The sequence below is a fragment of the Mus caroli genome, chromosome 7 (assembly GCF_900094665.2).
Source record: "Mus caroli chromosome 7, CAROLI_EIJ_v1.1, whole genome shotgun sequence".
Lineage (NCBI taxonomy): Eukaryota > Metazoa > Chordata > Mammalia > Rodentia > Muridae > Mus > Mus caroli.
Window position 1 is genome coordinate 36,384,065 of NC_034576.1, and position 18,811 is coordinate 36,402,875.

Below are 18,811 nucleotides of genomic sequence, written 5' to 3' on the forward strand. Positions count from 1 at the left end.
TGCCATGTCTCCTAGCGTTATGGACACTCCCTCTGGAGCCATAAGCCCAGGTAAATTCATTGTCCCAGTGGGTTGTGGTAGCAACAGAAAAGTAGCTGATACAAGAAAAAAGGTTCTAAGGAAAGATTGTCCTGGGGTGTTTGTTGGAAGACGATCAGCTAATGGGGTTTAGCTACGACTTAAGTATGTTCCTCAAGGGAGTTAGGGAGATGGCTCATCAGGTAACTGTGGGTGCCAAAAACTAGAAGATCTCTGGAGCTTGCTGGCTGGCAGCCTAGCTCCAGGACCAGGCGGAGACTGTCTCAAGGGAATAAGGCAAAGTGTGGTAGTGTGGTAGGGTGAGACACCAGATGTCCTTCTGTGGTGTGCACACACATAGAATCACATGCACACAACTATACATATTCACACACACACACAACTGCACACACGCACACACACACAGCTTAGGTTCCAATATGAGGAAATTAAAAGATGTTGGGACTTTTAAGAATTGGTGCCTAGTTGACGGTTACAGGTCATGGTGGGTCTGCCCTTGGAAGGTATAAAGGTAATCAGGAGAGGCCAGCGAGATGGTTTGGCAGGTAAAGGTGCTTGCTGCCAACCAAACTTTGTTATCTGAATCTGACCCCCCAAAATCCACATGATGGAAGGACAAACCTAACTCTGAAATGATGTCCTCCGACCACCCTATGTGTCATGGAAAACATATGCGCATGCGCCCTCCACCCAAAACTACCCCACACAAAATAAAGGTGTAAAATGTTTTAATAAGATCATCATGGAACTCTCCTTTCTGGACCCCAATGCCCCGCCCATGCGGCTTCTCTTGCAAGTACTCTGGCCATGATATCATGCAGCTCACAGGTCTTCATTACATCCAGAATTGTGCTGTTCGGACGATCAGTCTTCAAAACTGTCAATTTAGTAAGCCCCGCTTCTTCTAAAGAATGCAGCCTTGGGTATTTCACCACAGTAACAGAAAAGCCACTGATGCTGTGTCCCAGAGTAGAGTTCTAGCGAGAGAAGTTCAATGGGTTGAAACATGTCTCTGCCTTGAGACGTTCCTTTCAATGTCTCTTGGGAGAAAAGGTGTGCTTTCTCAGGTTGTGGTGGGTTCTTCCTTCCTAGAGCCTTGACTATTTCTGTGGAAGGAAATAGTCCTTCCAGGCCTGGGTATAGTAATGGAAAGAGATGTCATTTATCCAGCATGGGGGAGGGAACCTCCTAACCTTGTTTATCATCTCAACACCAGCCATGCAGAGAATGCCACTCTTTTAAGAAGTTCATGACCATTCAGTGCCCTTTGTGAGTAGCAGAACTAGATTGCATTTCTGGTCTTGGAGTTTCCATCTGTCCCTTCATGTGCAACACCAGCAACAGGCAGGATTCATGCATGCATGGCTATCTGGAGCTGGTCACAAGGGCAACTCTCTTTGCTAAATGTCATACTAAGGAATGTTGGCAGGAGGTTTCTGCATATCAAGGAATAATTATGTTTATAATGAGATATGAGATAAGAGGCTTGTGGCTCCATAGATGGAAAATAAAACTGAAAGAATACTGAAGCAGAAGCTTCTATTATTTGAGTCAGACATGGCCTCCAAACATCTAAAGATGAAAGGTTAGTCACCAGCTTGTGATACTCCTGGGAGGTGAGAGAACCTCTTGAAGGTGGAGCCTAGTAGCAGGAAGTTAAGTCTTTGGAAGTGACTCCTTGATGGGGATCCCCCCAGCCCCTCTCTTCCTCTTTGCTTCCTGGCTGCCATGAAATGATAAGCTTTCTCTGTCGTGAGCTCCAGCCATGATGAACTATGTACCACAGCCCCCAGAGCAACAGACCAACCAAGCGTGAACTGAAATCTCGAGAACAGTAAGTCCAGATAAATCTTTCCTCCTAAGAAGTTGTTTGCTTCGGACATTTTGTCACCATGATGGAAAGTTGACTGACACAGGTGCTGAGGTTGGAAATAAGATCTCATTCCTTCTCTTGACTAAGCTCTTCATAAGATACGGCCACCAAGGTTGCCAAGGTCCCAAGACACGACACCATTATTGAAGTTTCTGAGATCACCCAATGCTCACGCATCAGACCTGGGACATAGAGTTCGGTTTTTGTATAAAGATGGTGCTTAACACTTTCAGAAAACGTGATGTGCTCCTTCATGCTCAATAGAGCAGCTGCATTCTAGAACTTTTTAGGACATAAAGTGCAAAGCCTAGCCAGTGGCCTTCAGCTGCATCAGACTGCTTGGCCAGTGGTCTTATGGATGGAACAGGGAACCTATGAAGCAAGAGGCTTCCTAGGGTGCAGCTCCAAACTGCCTTTGATTCCCTGTGCCTACCAAGGAGCTCCCAGCCAGAGACTCCTGTGCAACTTTTGGAAATATCCTCTTGTCTTGAATTAACCAGTGTTTTCCATGACAGTGTCTTTCTGTGTTTCCCACCTTTGATCTCTCTCTCTCTTTCCCTCTGTCTCTGTTTCTGTCTCTCTCTGTCTCTGTCTGTCTGTGTGTGTATGTGTGTGTGTGTGCGTGTGTGGTGTGTCCTGTGAGTCTGTATGAGCCTATGTGACTCTGCAAGTCTACAGAAACCCACTTGTCCTTGAGAAGCTCTGGCCTTTCTTCTCACAGTTCTCTCATTCCGACTCAGGGGTGTTGTGAGGTGAGCCAGGTAGGTGAAAAAATGCAGTGCCCTGTGCAGTCAAAGGGGTTCCTTCAAACTCATATTGAAATATATTTATTTGGAGAAGATGGGAAGACATTCGATTCGGAAATAAAATTACACATGTTTGTTCTTGAGATTTCACTTCAAAGGTAAGTCACCATAAACAGTAAACAATTTAAATATCTCTGAAATGCACAGAGTGGTAGAAGTCCTTAAGGTGTTTCCTGTCTACCAAAGTGTAAACAGAACCCTGTTCTCTTGCTTCTCGTTAGATATACGAGTACTACAAAATCATCAGAGGTCTATCTTCCCAGTAAGTTTTCATCACCCTGTTTCCATGTGTCCTTAAACAAAATTAAATTAGCATACAAGTGAGATGATCTCTTGATTTCTCCCCCTCTGCTGCTGCTGCTTCTTCTTCTTCTTCTTCTTCTTCTTCTTCTTCTTCTTCTTCTTCTTCTTCTTCTTCTTCTTCTTCTTCTTCTTCTTCTTCTTCTTCTTCTNCTTCTTCTTCTTCTTCTTCTTCTTCTTCTTCTTCTTCTTCTTCTTCTTCTTCTTCTTCTTCTTCTTCTTCTTCTTCTTCTTCCTCTTCCTCTTCCTCTTCCTCTTCTTCTTCCTCTTCCTCTTCCTCTTCCTCTTCCTCTCCTTCTTCTCCTTCTTCTCCTTTAATTTACTTTTTACTTATTCACTTTAATCCTTCTTAATGCCCCCTCCTGTCACCCCTTCCCACAATCCTTCCACCCCCTCCCCTTCTCCTCGGAGTGGGCAGACACCCCCACCCCCACCCGTTCCCATGTATCCCCCAACCCTGGCACTTCAAGTCACTGTGAGGCTAGGTGCTTCCTTTCCCACTGAGACCAAACAAGGCAGCCCAGCTAGAAGAACATAATCCACAAACAGGCAACAACTTTTGGGACTGCCCCTGCTCCAGGTGTGCAGGACCCACATGAAGACCAAGCTGCACATGTGTGGGGAGGCTTAGGTTCAGTCCATGTGTGTTCTTTGGTTGGTGGTTCAGACTCTGAGAGCCCCAAGGGTTTAGGTTAGTTGACTCTGTTGGTCTTCCTGTACTGTGTCCTAGTGTTCCACAGTAAGGAGTGCTGTGATCTCTGGGAGCTTACTACCTAAAATGATTCTCATGTTTTCATCATTACAAACAGACCAGTGGCCAAGAGACTGCAGAGATGATCGAGCAGTTCAGATGAATCCCTGCTCTTCCAGAGGACTGGGGTTTGGTTCCCAGCACCCACAAAGGGTGCCTCACAGCTTGTAAGTCCTATTCCAAGGGATCAGACACTTCCCCTCAAGGGCACACCAACAAGCACATACATGCATACAAATAAATCTTTGGAGGAGAAGACTGGTATACAGTTTTGCACATAAGTCTTTGAAGCTTTCAGAAGTCTATCATCCTTTCTAGAGCTGAAGTGACTTTGTTTATAGATATGTGTGCTCTAAGTTGTAAAGGGTATGGCTTTATCATGGTCTTCTGTCTAATTGCCATTTTGAAGGGCTAATTGATGTCTCACCCATGGTAAATGACATATTTTCCTATGCCCTCACCTGCTCAGGATTTATCAGGCAGTCATTTAAAATCTTAGCATTAAAAAAAAAATTATTTGGGGACTGGAAAGATAGCTCAGAGGTTAAGCATATATGCTGCTCTTCCAGAGGATCCAAGTATTCTCAGCACCCAGGTAGAGCAATTTAGATCTGCCTGAAACTCCAGCTCCACAGGATACGATGCCCCCTTCTGGACCCATGCACACATACACAACTAAAGTTAAATTAAAATTCAATGTAAAGAAACAATCTTGTTTTAACTTAATGTTCTGATATAGGAGAAAATGATGTTTTAAGTACATAAAGATGTACATTTGTATTTCCTGAATTGTCAAATCATTTTCTTTATCTATAAAGGGTTTTTTGTTTGTTTGTTTGTTTGTTTTGCTGATTTTTAGGAATATCTCATACATTCTAGATGAGAATTTTTGGTGTATATATAATATATATATAATAACTATTTCTCCATTTGTCTTTGTTCAGATGACTATGTTTGCTTCATTTTAAATTTATACTTTTTTATTTATTTCTTCCTTCCTTCCTTCCTTCCTGGGATGGGTGAGAGAATATGGACTATACATGCACCATGATATGTAAGTGGAAATGAGAGGATGGAATAACTTTCAAAAACTACTTTCCCCTCTATCATTTGGCTCCAAGGAACTAAACTCAAGTCATCAGGCTTGGAAGCAAAAGCCTAGAGCTGCTGGGCCTCTCCATCAGCCCTGGTGTTTGCTTCAGCATAGTCAAAGATATCAACCTATTCTTCACAGCTTCTGGGCATCATATCTTATTTAAGAGTACTCTCTACATCCCAAGGCTCTTTCCTCCTAGTGGTCTTTATCACTGCTTTCTTCAATCAGCCTCATGGTTTTATATTATGGATTCCAATCCAGTAACCAAATACATTCACCACTAGCTGATGAGATCAATCCCTGTCCTTTAGTTCCCTTCAATTCTTTATCTTAAACTTATTTCTACAGTTATACTTCTCTCTTTAGCCTGGTCTATGGCTTGATTGCTTTCTTGGGACCCACAGTTTTAACTGATATGCCTTTAAATAAAATGTGAGACTTCCACAGAAAAATTATTCCTCCCACCTCAGTGTTCTCTGCAGTTTTTCTCCTATATGATTTTAGAATTGACTTTCTAGATTTTTCAAAAAGATTTGTTTTTCTTTTATTTGTCTGCGTATTTGTCTGCACGCACATATGAATGTACTTATACAAGTCACATGCATGCCCGGTGTCCATGAAGACCAAAAGAGAATGCCAGAACCTGTGAAGTTGGAGTTATAGCCAGGTATGTCAAATCCCCTAGCTGGGGTTAACAGTTGACTGTGAGCCACACAGCATGGCTGCTGGAAACCAAACTTGGGTCCTCTGCAAAGGGAAGCAAGTACTCTACTACTGAGTCATTACTTTAGCTCCACAAAAATGTAGTGTGTGTATGTGTGAGAGAGAGACAGAGACAGAGACAGAGACAGAGCGACAGAGAGAGACAGAGAGACAGAAAGAGGGAGAATAGTCATATAATTTTTGTTCTATTTTATTGTGCATTTGGTATCAACCATTCATATGCCGAATTTATAAAATAAGCCTTTGTGTACAGAGCAAGGAAAGCATATAGCAAGCATCTGAGTTGAAGGCACGTCTGTAGTCTTGGGACACAGCCCAGAGGATAAGAGGATAGTACTGTATTTCTGGCTTTACATCACAAATCTAAATGTCTTTGTGTATTTTTATTGAATTAAGAATTTTTCTTCCTTTCATAACTTACTTGGATTTAAAAATCCATTATTGAGAGATTAATTTTATCTAATTCCCACTTGATGTTTAATCAGCATTTCTATTTTATTCTGTAAAATATATTAATTACAGTAATAGGTTTCTTTAGATTTCTTTATACTGTTTCTTCCCTAAGATAAACTCAACATGATTAGACTTTATTTAGAGACTTTTCTCTGTTTGTACACGAAACTTCTGATATTATATTCTTTTTGTTTCCTTTTTGCTTCTTTTATTAGAAGAAAAATGAAGAACAAATTTGAAAGGTCTCTGTACATTCCTGGGACCTTGAATATAAGATATATCTATTAAAATATTTTTTATATTTGTGCAACTTAGTTGGAAGTGGTCTATAATGGATGACAATTTAAGAATGATTTTCTAAAATTTAGAAAATATAGAGATTTGAGAGAGAGAGAGAGAGAGAGAGAGAGAGAGAGAGAGAGAGAGAGAGAGACTCTGTGTGTTTGTATTTAGAAGAACATGACTGCAGTGCAGTTCATGTCCTTGGAGGCTTAAAGAAGGTGTCAGACATTCAGGAGCTGGAATAACAGACAGCTGTGAACAGCTGTGAATCTCTTGATGTAAGAGCTAGGTACCAAACTCAGGTCCAATACAAGAATAGCCAACACCATTAAATACAACCTAACAAAGTTTTTTTTTTCAGTTAAAAATTTTAAGTTAAGTTTTTTTTAATTTTTAATTTGAGAAAGACTTAAAGAACATCCCTATAGATGTTTATAATGCACTTCCATGGCTGCTTGCTTTATGGATTTTTGAAGCAGAGTTGTCGGTTGCGTGCATAGTAATTGTTACACATTAACTAAATAAAGCCTTCTATCCAAAATGCTGCATTTTCCTGGGACACAGCAAACAGTTTTTGACAGTGTGCTGGAAAATATGCCAGCAGAAAGAGGGAGTGAGGTTAGGAAGAGGTTGTGAAGGCCCTTCAGTGATGTTCTCTCTAGATAGGCTTTTGTTCTCTATGCAAGGAGAGATATCAACTATTCTAACCTAACTTCGGTAATGATAAGGTAAGATTTTGTTTTAGAATGATCACTCCAAATGCACTGTAAGGATGATGGAGTAACAAGAACAGACAGCAATGGAGAGGCACATAGGCTCTAAAAAAAGCCAGAATAGAGGGTATACAGAACAAGTGTGAAAGAATTGTTTTAAAGAAGCCATACTCTGAAGTCATACAGCATCTAACAGGACTTTCACAGCATTGTGGACCCTGTAGCTCACTGGCCATGGAGTCTGCAGGAATCATATGGAAAGGCTCTGAGCATTCTGTCATTAAAAATTCACCTACAATAAAGAGAACTATGAAGTCCCCAAGCTGGATAGATCCCAACACACACTGAAACTCAGGGCAACTGAAAATGATGTGAGGTTCTCCCTGATGAACTGACACTGGGTGATGAGGAGAGACAACATGTGACAGACATGGCATGAACCACTTTTTAGCTGGCTGATGCCATAGCTAGATGCACTGATACACACAATGTAAGGAAGAAGGCTTTGCTTGATCTTGCCTCATGGTTTCAGAGGACTCAGCCTGTGGTTGCTTGTTCCTATGGAAATCATGGGAACATCACATTGACAGAACCATGTCAGAGACTGCTCTTCACTGCTTGGTAGACAAGAAACAGACAGAAAGGAATACAAGAAGGGCCAGGGTAAGACACCATCTCTTTAAGATACCCCCTTAGTCACTTCCTCTAAGACCCCACACCTTGAAATTAATCCTGCTTAATAATACCATTACAGTATAAACCCATCAAACAACTAGTCCATTGGTTAGGTAGAATTCCTTATTACCTAACCCTCCCTAGAAACACCCTTGCAAACACATCTAAAAATGTACTTCTTTCACTAGTCCCTTAGGCATAAACCAGACTGATCAAAGTAGATCACAGATGCTTGGTTAGGTAGTCCATTGGTTAGGTAGAATTCCTTATTACCTAACCCTCCCTAGAAACACCCTTGCAAACACATCTAAAAGTGTACTTCTTTCACTAGTCCCTTAGGCATAAACCAGACTGATCAAAGTAGATCACAGATGCTGGCTGGACTTGGGCACTGATAAAGGCCAGCAAGTTGACATCACCTCATGTGGACTGGTTAGGACAAATGGACCTCTGGCTTGGTCTCTCAGTCTTCGTTGACCCAAGAGAAGTGGAAATGGCCCAGTGGTGACATAGGTAGGCTGTTCATGTTATTGTTGCCTTTTCTAGCTCCTTAAGCAAAGGACAGGAAGGTGAGCCTAGGCCAAGCACAATCAAAGCAAACACTGAGGTTCCACGGAATATATGTCTTCCCAGAGGCTCCCTGATCTCAGATACTAGTTATTGGTCTCTCCTTCTTCAGTCCTTTCTTCTGTGGGGAAACATGTTCAGACATTGCCCACGCAGACCCATCATGGCTTAGAATCATACCACATCTTTCTCTCAAAGAGGCAGGTTAGGATGAAGCTACATCTCTCCCTCAAAAGTTAGCAAAGTGCGGATTCTTTTGGGAAGAGGGAAATAGAGGAAGAAAAGAAATAGAAGAAATTAAATGTAGGCAATTCACTGATGACCGTGAGTATTCTATTAGTAATACTTGAGGGTCCACTGATGTCTGTTTTTGATTATATTTTTCTTAATGGTTTCCCTTAAAAGAAAACCTGCCTATAGGATCAAAGACATCACCATACTTAGAGGAATAAATAGCCTGAGAGAAAAGTGCCTCCACTTGCAGTTTTGCAATTTTGCATGTAGAATTTGTATAAATGACACGACCCAGAACAACGTATAAACTGTTACAAAGATGAATACAGAGACAAGCAAGCATCTACTGTAATTTCACAGAGCAGTTTTCTTTCTCACAAACGTTATGAGAATTAGTAATTTCAAAAGGCTGTTGGCGAATTGTGCTATTAGCAACCTGGTACAGCAAAAGTATAAATATATTAGATTCGAGGGGAAGGCGTTTCCAAATTCTTTAAATTGTCTTTTTTTTTCCCATTTTCAAATTCTTTCTTGCTGTCAACATTCTGAAATTGCGTAGCTAGAAAAAGAAAAAGAAAAAGTAAAAGTAAAAGAAAAAGAAAAAAGAAAGAAAAAACCCCCCACAAAACCCTGTTTTGGTTTGAAAAATACAGAGGTCTGATAATATTTGCCTTAGTGACCAAGAGTGACTGAGGCTGGAAAGATGGCCACGCCCCACTCATCAAGTTTCTGCCTTGCCTACAAGCATGATATTTGCATAACAATCCTACCTGTGAATTAAGAAGAAAGTGACACTGGGAGGCCTTAGAACCAGAAAAGAAGACCTTGTGCATTGAAATCCAGGTATAATTATAAACAAGCCAGGTGTTCTGTACTCTGCCGTGGTTGTTCTGTGTTGCTTGCCTTATGTCTTTCGTGGCAACTTCAGGAGAACATGCCTTTGCTCCTGACTGTGAGTGAGGCTGCCACAGCTTGGTGGGAAACAGCCACAGTTAAAGGATGCTTGCTGGTTACTTTAGTACACCTGTGATTCCTTGAGAATTAAAAACCCTGCTGAAAACCATTGAGGGTTTGATTTTCCAAGCCCCAGAGAATCCTTACAACTTGAGGGCCTCAAAATAAATATAAACTGTGTCCTGGGAAGATGAGACTGTATCCTATTTGCAGGGTCCATGACTAATATGCATGAAGTCCTAGGTTCATTCCCAAACCCACAAAACTCGGGCATGATAGCATATTCTTGTAACCCTAGCATTCAGGCTGCAAAAGCCGGAAGATCAAAAATTCAAGGTTACTGTCAGCTGCATAATGACTTTGGGCCAGCCTGGGCTACATAAGATAATGTCTTTCCCAAATTTAAAAAAAAAATCTGATACATCAAAGTATATAGAGCTACTAAAACACCACAGAAAATAAGAAAATTAAGTTTTCTTTGGGATGATATTAATCTTTAGCATGAAGAAGCAAATTACTTCTATGACTGTCTTAGTTGCCACTCTACTGCCTTGAAAAGACACCATGACCTAGGCAATGCTTACATAAGAAAGCTTGCTTGAAGCTTGCTTATAGTTTTAGAGAGCTAGTCTATGATCATCATAGTGGGGAGCACGGGACTGCAGTAGAAGCTGAGAGCTTATGTCCTGATCTGCAGACACCAGGCAGAGAGAGATACTGGGCCTCGAATAGACTTTTGAAACCTCAGAGCCCACCCCCAGTGACACACCTGCTCCAACAAGACCACACCTCCTAATCCTTCCCAAACAGTTCACCACACTGGTATTAAGCGTTCAAACATATGAGCCTATGGTGACCATTCTCATTTAAACAACCCACAATGGCCCTGTAACTGGGTCAAAAGCAGAACATACCCACAGAGAGAATGGGCCAAATCAAACACATCTCCCAGCAGGTAAGAAAGAAGCAGATCTGCAATCTGACTCCATAAAAAGGGCAAGCAAGTAAATTAGAGCCCGACTGAGACTCTGAAACATCAGCTTGAAAGACCTTTCTACACAGTAAGCATTTTAGGGGAAATTTTTTTTTAATAACTCAGGCATTTTTTAAAGGAAAAGAATTAAATTTCTGAAGTAGGCATGAAACAAGACTGTAGAAATGCGTATTTCAAAAAGAAATAAGTTGGCAGAGCTCTAGAAATGAAAATCTCAGTCATTAAGCTGAATATAGATTAAGAAACAGATAGCTAATGATCAGACGTCAGAAGTAGGTACCTACCAGGAGCCATTAATAAGCCTGAAGTTATATTTCCTTCCTCAGCATCTCTGTCTTTAAAAGGAAAATAAGAAAAACAATAATCATTATTTATGACTCAGAAATGCCTACTAATTGAAGTTTTCTCCCATAAATAAATGTGTCCAGTAGCATAGAGCCATTATCACACCCAAGATGCTTAATATCATTGCACCAGTGTTATAGAATATATGATCCATGTTTATGTTTACTCTTTTATCCTAGAAGGTTCTCCTGTGGAATTTTCCCCCAATCACACGGCTGAGACTAGTTCCCTACTCAGAAAGATAGACATACAGACAGATAAATACATATATACACGGACACACAAACACACACACACACACACAGAGAGAGAGAGAGAGAGAGAGAGAGAGAGAGAGAGAGAGAGAACGCACATAGGCAGGGCAGCTGTCCTATAAAACATAGTCACATCTTAATTTTTCTAATATTTCCCCATGACTGGCTTTAGCTTAAGCATACTAATAAAACTGCTACAAAGATCACAAGATGACTTCAAGTGCTCCTTAGAATTTACTTAGCACGCCTGTGTTGGCTGTGGTTTTAGTAATTCTTGGCACTGAGATTGCTGTCTGCCTACACAGTATACCCACCCTTTGGTATCCATGATGATTTAGTTCCAGAATCTGCAGCTGCTCCTATATTCACACACATGGCATGGTCATTATAAGTAATCTACCCACATCCTTTCATATCCACAAAAATAATTTCCAGGTGGTTATGCTACCTACTATGGGGAAAAAAAGTTAGGTAAAGTGCTGGAGAGATGGCTCGTGGGTTAACATTGCTTACTATGACTATGATAAAACAACATGGACAAGAATGAGTTATGGAGGAAAGTCTGTATTGACTTACAGTTCTCCAGGTAGAGTCTATCATGGTAAGGAGGCATGACAACAGGTGGCTGGAGCAGGAAGCTGAGAGATCACATCTCAATCCCATACAGGAAGCTAAGAGAGTGAGCTAGAAATGGGGTGAGGTTATAAACTCTCAAATCCAGTCGTCCAGTGACACACCCACCCCCAGCAACATTCCAAAGTCTAAATGTTCCCCAGCTTCCCCCCAAGAGTACTGCCAACTAGAGACCAAGTATTCTAATAAGCAAGTCTACAGGGGACATTTTTCATTTGAAGAATCATACTGCTCTTGTAGAAGACCTGGGTTTGATTCACATCATCCATATCAGGTGACTCACAATTATCTGTAACTTCTGCCCCAGGAGATGCCCTGGCTTCCATTGGCACCTGCACACATGTGATACACATAAAAATCATGCAGGTGCACACATAAACATACTTTGAAAAAGAAGAAGAAAAAGAAGAAGAAGAAGAAGAAGAAGAAGAAGAAGAAGAAGAAGAAGAAGAAGAAGAAGAAGAAGAAGAAGAAGAACAAGAACAAGAACAAGAACAAGAACAAGAACAAGAAGAAGAAGAAGAAGAAGAACAAGAAGAACAAGAAGAACAAGAAGAAGAAGAAGAAGAAGAAGAACAAGAACAAGAACAAGNACAAGAAGAACAAGAAGAAGAAGAAGAAGAAGAAGAACAAGAACAAGAACAAGAACAAGAAGAACAAGAACAAGAACAAGAAGAACAAGAACAAGAAGAAGAACAAGAAGAAGAACAAGAAGAAGAACAAGAACAAGAGTTGTTAGGTAAGTAGCTGTTATACTATTTAGGGAGTATTGGCAAAGGGTAAAGTCTGTGCATGCTCAGTATACATCAATTTGTCTTTCTAAGTGTTTTCTATTGAGGTTGTTTAAACCTATTAACTTGGAGCCCAGATTCAAATGTGTGGTCATACATTAACATTTGGAGGAACCAGAATTCTCCCTGAGAAAGGGGTCACACATGTAGAAAGGGGAAAAGTGACAAATGTCCCCCCATGGTCCCAGAATAGATGTGGGATAATTATGAGGCGCTGAAGACTTTGTTAAAGACAGAAGGAATCTCAAGGGAACTCTTCCACCTACTGGCTCTGACCATTGCTGACCTGAGTAGCGTGTACCTCAGGTAGGGTGCAGCATATCCTGAACCTGGGCCCCATTTGGTAGGAGTCATTTATTTTTAAAAGGAAATGGTACCCCTTGAGTAAGTGGCTGATCCCATGCATGTGCCAGAAAAGATGAGCTGACCTGGGACCAACTCATGACCGGATCAAATGCTGATGAGCAAACTCAGTAGGTCCTCCTGGGCAAGCCAGAGACACTTCGAATGTGGATAAAATAATGGTTTCAGTCTACAGGACACTGAGTGAAGATTGAACTGCAGTCTGTAGGTCAGATTCCTAGTAACGTATCAACACCAGCTAATCTTCATGCAAAGTAATGGTCCAATAAGAAAATCTACCATTTTTCCAAATGTAAATGAATCACTGAGCTACTCACAGATTATCCTAATAAACCCCTGCCTGGAAAACTCCTCAGGAAGATATTTACACAGTCATTACAAACAGCTCAGGATACGGGGACAGAAGAGGGGGCAGCCACTGCTTTCACCAGGTGGATGGCCTTAGCATTGCCAGCCAGGGGGACAAATTGACATCATGCTGCTTCTGATGCAGCACCATGGGAAATGCCCATCATCACCCAAGTAATTAATTACTCTTCCACTCTGCGTGCACCCCAGAGCTGAAAAGAAGCAGGCTGGCAGAACACAGAAGGGAACGGCTTACATGTGAAGGCAAAGGTTGGCGAGGAGGGCTCCCTCGTCCTTCACACAGCTGAAAATTCAACTCCGAGTCACCTTCCGTGTCTGCTTCCCTCCCCAAGATTCACTCTTCTGTTCTTGGTTCCATTGTCTTGGGTCTCACTATTTAGCCTAGGCCAGCCTGGAACTCGTGACCTTCCCACCTCAGACTCCTTCTCATTACAGGCCTGGGTGAGAGACGTTCTGAAAATTATCGAGGAGGAAGCTGATGCTGTCTCTCTGGGCATTGGTTAACACAGTAGGGATGTATTTTAATTTATGATAATGAGCACTAGAGGAAGAAATGGCTCATTCTGATCCCAAGGCAGGTCCTGAGTGACTTTGAGTTTGATGGGATCCTTTGGAAGCAATCACACAATTTGGGGGTGCTTACTTCATGCTCGTGGTCTCACAGGTGAAACCTCCAGATTCACCTGTACTACTAGCCAGCTCCGATGAGTGGTCAAGGACAAGATCCGGAGCCCCCATGTACCTGAAGACCATTCTTCTCATCTCTCCTTAGATTCCACATGAAGCCTGAGTGGCTTCTAGGCATCAAGGAGAGAGGAGGCTGCCAGAAACTTCTCAGAGATCAGGGGGTCACCAGGAGTGCAGAGAGGTGAGCTCTCTTTTGGCTTTAGTGCAGAAGGTCCTGATACCTCCCTGCTTATCTCTACTTTACCTTTCCCAAGATTTTTTTTTTTTTTGATCAGGTTGTAAAATACATACTCTCTCCCCAGGAGATTCTCCCGTTGTAGTGCAGTCCATCTAAACAAATATGTATTTACAACGGGTTCTTTTTTAAAACATGCATTATGCAACTAATAGACTGGAATGAGTCTTTGGGGGAAGTGCCGCGCAGTCTTGGCTGTTTTTTTGTTGTCTGCAACATTCACCTCTTTTATATGGCTATTTATTTTCTGCTGCTTTGGATGGTAGGGAGGGCTACGAGGAGAAGAAATCATCCACCCAAATATGAACTACGTGCATAAAACCTCGAGGTGGGCATCGCCTGCTAATGATCTTTGAGGCTGGTATGAATCTGAGCTCTGTACTAAAAGAAGTCAAAATGGGGGAAAGACACTGTCTCCGATCAGTGACACGTTTTGTAAGTTTGAAGCTTGGAGACAAATTCCTGCCTGGGAATACTGTCCGCTGTCAGTGAAGGGCAGTCCCACTCAAGCAAAGAAACAGCCTCATCATTTTCAGGAACAGAGTCTCTGTGGAAAGACAGCCCCAGAGACAGTCCTACAGTTCAATGCTGTCTATGGGACCTGAAATAAAGTTGGTCATTACCTTCCTTGCTTCTGTTTATGGGCACATTTCCTAATGTCACCTGCCATTCTAGCAACAGTCACCCAAGGCAAAGAGCCTAGGCCTTCTTTTGAGTGACTTTAAAATAATTTCCTACTTTCATCCTTCCTCATTCCGTGGCTATCCTGCAGCTAAGTCAATCACCAGTCAGAGAAATATGACCGCGAATTGGTTCTGATCCAATATCATCTACCTCTTATTTTGCATATTGTATTCATCTGTATACACCCTCTATCCTATCGACTTATCTTGTGCCATGATAAACAACCCAGACAAAACAATTTGAGAAAGGGAGAAATTGTATAAGCTCAGAGTTTAAGGGTAGATTCCATTATGGTAGGAAAGACAAGAAATCTGAAGCAACTGCTCCATTTCCTCCCTAGCCAGAGAGAAGAAAGCAATGAATATTTGTACTCTGCTAGAGCCCATCTTTGTAAGAAATTTAGGAACCAAGCCTAGGGAATGGTTTTGCCCTCTGCGAGGGTAGCTCAGTTGACTTATTTAAGACAATCTCTCATAGGCATGCCCAGAAGCTAACCTATTCTAAGTAATCCTCATGGGTGTGCCTGGAGGTTTGTCTCCTACCTGATTATAGGTCCTGTCAAATTGACAACTCTGACGATTAGTTTTTAGTAGAAACTAAAATTAAGCATTTTAAAATCCTGTATTCATTAGTCTGAAATGAATCAAGCCAGTAAAAACGGCATGCAGTTGTGAAAAATAATTTTATTTTCAAGTATGAAAACTAACATGATATCTGTCCTTTATCATATTCCTGTTGCTGATCCACTACACACAGCTGGTATATGTTTGGGTTTTGTTGTTTCATTTGCTTTTGTTTTTCAGACAAGGTCTCATGTAACTCAGGCTGGCCTAGAACTCACTGTGTAGCAGCGAATGCCCCCGAACCCTCGCTACCTCCAACCTCTGTCTACTGAAGGCTGGAACAACAGTCTTACGGGACCATGCTCAGTTCAAGAGAGGTGCCTTTTCTTATCTGCTTTTGTTTTCAGTCTATTGTGATGTGTCGCATGGTTGGAATATACCAAAATATGTGACTTCAGGCCATAGATAGGCTATGAAGCGATACTTTAATAACTCCTTTAGTGGATTAAGGATATTCTCTTTTGATACTACACTGAAACACACCAAGTCAGAACTGTTTAAATATTAGGCACAGTGTAGCATCTGAAAACCCATCAAAGGAACATTTGTCTTGCCTTAAATCACCATCCATTGATCTTTCTTACTCTTTCAGCTTCTCGTTCCCCGAGCAGGCTTAATGCTTCGATCCTTCAGAAAGTATTGGTTCATTGAATCATCTGGCTCTTCCCGGATTAAAGACATCTTGTTCTCCGGTGCTGAACACTGTCCTTCCTGACTGTTACTGACCCTAACAGAATAGTATTGAAATATGGGGATAACGGTAAACTTAGGGGTCAAACATAACTATTCTTACAAATATAATTTTCCTCAAAAGCTTAAATTTCATCCTTGGTGATAAGCATCAGCTACTTTGTTTTGGTTTTGGCTTTTGGCTTTCTTTTCTTTCTTGTCCCCACCGGCAAGAACACGCTCAGGACAACCGGAATCTTCTGCGGCAAAAGCTTTATTGCTTACTTCTTTAGGAGGCAGAGAGCGAAGAGGGGCGAATGGCAAAACCCTGTCCCTTTTATGGAGGATTGTCCTCTGCCTCGGACGTGTCGCTCCCTGATTGGCTGCAGCCCATCGACTGAGTTGTCGCCACGGGGAAGGCAGAGCACATGGAGTGAAAAACTACCCCGACACATGCACAGATTATTTGTTTACTACTTAGAACACAGGATGTCGGCACCATCTTGTAATGGCAAATGTGAGGGCGGCTCCTCACACTTTTCTTTCTGTTTTTCTTTCTTTTTTTTTTTTTGGTTTGGTTTGGTTTTTTGTTTGTTTGTTTTGTTTCATTTTGTTTTTAAATGTCTGCAATGAACACCTGTCTAAATAAGTAGCCTACATGTGGAAAGACTGAATGCAGGCAAAGGACAAGAGACATGAAGGAGGATACAAAGGTAATTATTATTCCAGTTCTAACTCTGCCATGGGTATTTGGGGGTTTGGTGGTAGGCAAGTGCATAAAAGCATGCGATGCTGAAAGTGTAAATTTTAATATGAAGCTTCATAGCTTCATTTTGAACATTAATACGAACTGTCTAGACATTCATTGAGTTGGATAGAGTTTGAGTCTGGTTAAACTGGGCTGCATGTTATTTTATTTGAAAGGTTATTTTGTAATAAGGATTTTTTTTAATTAAAAGAGAACAATAAAGGCTGGAGAGACAGCTCAGCAGTGAAGAGCACTGGCAGCTCTTCCAGGGAACCTGAGTTCAGTTTCTATGGTAGTTCATAGCTGCCTGTAACATTCCAGTTCTACAGACTCTGAAACCCTTTTCTGACTTCTGTGGGCACCACATATGCACATGGTCCACTATACATACATACATACATATATATATATATATATATATATATCCAACAGACATGAAAATAAACAGATAAAATTTAAACGAATAGATAACCAACCAATGAGATGAAAGTAATGCTCCATTGTGAAGACCAATGGCTTCTATTTTACAGATTGAATCATTTTTGTTACCCATTAGTTTTTCCTTGAAATGCTCACTATATGTTGCCAGGCATCAGAAACAATCTGCACCTATTTTCTTTTATATATTAAAAAAAACACACAAAAAGCACGCATCAAGAGCTGAAAAATTTTAAAAAGTCACAAGTGCTACCAGTTTATCAACGTTATCATAGAATTTTAGCTATGAAAGTAGTGATGAAGAATTAAAAGCTTTCTAGTCTTTCCTGGTGTCACTGCCTTGATGGATGCTGAGGTTTCAGAAATGTTAATCGTCATTGTGTTTTGTCAGCATCAAGAATTTCTCATGCCGGGCAGTGGTGGCGCACGCCTTTAATCCCAGCACTTAGGAGGCAGATGCAGGTAGATTTCTGAGTTCGAGGCCAGCCTGGTCTACAGAGTGAGTTCCAGGATAGCCAGGGATATACAGAGAAAAACTGTCTCGAAAAACAAAAACAAACAAACAAACAAACAAAAAAGTATTTCTTATAAGGATCTCTAGAAATCCCAGAATTTTGCAGATCACAGTCCGAGAAGCATTGGTTTAGACACCTTGGAGTTTTGCTCTATAGACAGAAAAAATTCACTCTCTTAGAAATCATATTAGGGTAACTTCACGCCCAAGCACACTGTGAACAGAGGTGAGGAATCACCATTGATTGGACCATACAAGGTGGTTTTCATGTTACTACCACATAGGGCTCTGTAGAGAAAGCAAGAGCTCCTTAAGTGGACATGCTCAGGTCTCTCCTCTTCGTTCTTCTCTCTCCTCCTTCCCCTTTCCTCCTCTCTCTCCCTCTGTCTCTCTATGTATTTCTAAAACTTGAAGCTTTCTAGGGTAGTACTTATGAGACTAAAGTCATGAATTTGATCCCTAAGTCCAGTGGCCTAGAGAAGATGCCGTGCATAGAAATGAAAATGTCAGGACACAACCCAAGCAGGATTGGATCCTGAAATTTAAGCAGGAAGGCCATGCACTCATTCAATCATTGAGAAATGCTTGCCTGGTACCACTAAGACAACACTGATGTGAATTAAACACGACCCATTCATCCCTCCATCAATACGGAGGAAATATGCAGGTAGTGGCAACTGTTTGAATAGAACATTCAGCAACAACTCTGAAGAGAACATATAGGATTATTATCAATATCTGGCTGTGGTACCCAGTCTTGGGGACACAGGGAGTTTGCTTGAGGAAACACAGTTGCATACAGTTCAGGGGAGACTGCAAGATGAAGAGTTAAAGGAGAGAATGTTAGGAGAGACAGAAATCAGGCAGGGGCAGGAGAGAAGACCTTGTAATGAAGTAAGTACCTAGGCTAGACCATACAGAACCTACCTGGCCAGGTAAAAAGCTTTTTAATGTTGTACTTACAGAAATAGGAAACTACTAATGAATTTAAACAGGAT

At 41.3% G+C, this 18,811-nt stretch overlaps 1 long non-coding RNA gene across 6 annotated transcripts in view; it reads right to left on the reverse strand.

Annotated features, from left to right (window-relative positions):
- The window catches only part of LOC110299368, a 62,884-nt gene that overhangs the window by 41,662 nt on the left and 2,411 nt on the right, over window positions 1-18,811 (reverse strand). For all 6 annotated transcript variants that reach the window (XR_003837126.1, XR_003837124.1, XR_003837123.1 and 3 more), the window contains 2 exons: window positions 11,636-11,743; window positions 10,745-10,795 (listed from right to left, as the gene is read on the reverse strand). This is a non-coding gene — a long non-coding RNA (uncharacterized LOC110299368). The remainder of the gene's footprint in view (window positions 1-10,744; window positions 10,796-11,635; window positions 11,744-18,811) is intronic.